Below are 862 nucleotides of genomic sequence, written 5' to 3' on the forward strand. Positions count from 1 at the left end.
ACATGATTTACAGTTTACGGAGAAACATAATATTCAAAAGTCCAAGTTGTAACAAGGTATCGAAGCCCTAGATTTTCCAGCTTTTTAAAGATGTTGCACCATGCTAATGATTCATTTTCCTGAATTGTACTTATTGGAAGCATATAATGACCTTAGGTAAACTTAACCTGAAGTTTGTGGTAGAGTATGAGACCTGTTGAGCAAAGGGGATTCATCAGTTTTTCAGAAAAGCTATTTAACCTTCTACATTCATTGTTTGGGTTTCCCAGTATTACTTTACAATTGTTTTGGGTTTCCAGATTTAAAAAAACACAGCAACATAATGTGAAAGTCTATGAAGAGTAGCAGTTTCAAGCATAAGTTCTGCTCCACAAGTTGAATGTAGACTGCTACTCAAACATGCTGTGGAAGGTATTGTTCTAGTTGAGGTGACAAAACATTCAACATGGTCTAAAAGACATAACAACTACGTAAGATTGTACCAGAGTGCCACCGTATTAAGAAATATTTCAAAAATTACCAGAAAGGAAGATGGCAGCTCATAGACATAGAGTTTATAGGCAGAGAGGTGAAGGTCAGATCCTTTGATCTCTCTGACCTCCACGACCTCCACTTCTCTGCCTATAAAGTCTGTATCTGTGTGCTTTCCTCTCACTGCACCTGACTAAGGGGCTGTGCTCTGAAAGCTTGTAGTTTCAAATAAACCTGTTGGATTATAACCTGGTGTCGTGTGATTTTTGAGTTTGTCCACTCCAGTCCAACATCGGCACCTCCATATCATGGATGTAAAATGAACATGGCAGAGCCAGTTGGCAGCAAAAGCAAAAAAATAGGCCTTTAAGCATCAGATGTAGCCTAGTAT

Source organism: Rhincodon typus, chromosome 13 (assembly GCF_021869965.1).
Source record: "Rhincodon typus isolate 14 chromosome 13, sRhiTyp1.1, whole genome shotgun sequence".
NCBI lineage: Eukaryota > Metazoa > Chordata > Chondrichthyes > Orectolobiformes > Rhincodontidae > Rhincodon > Rhincodon typus.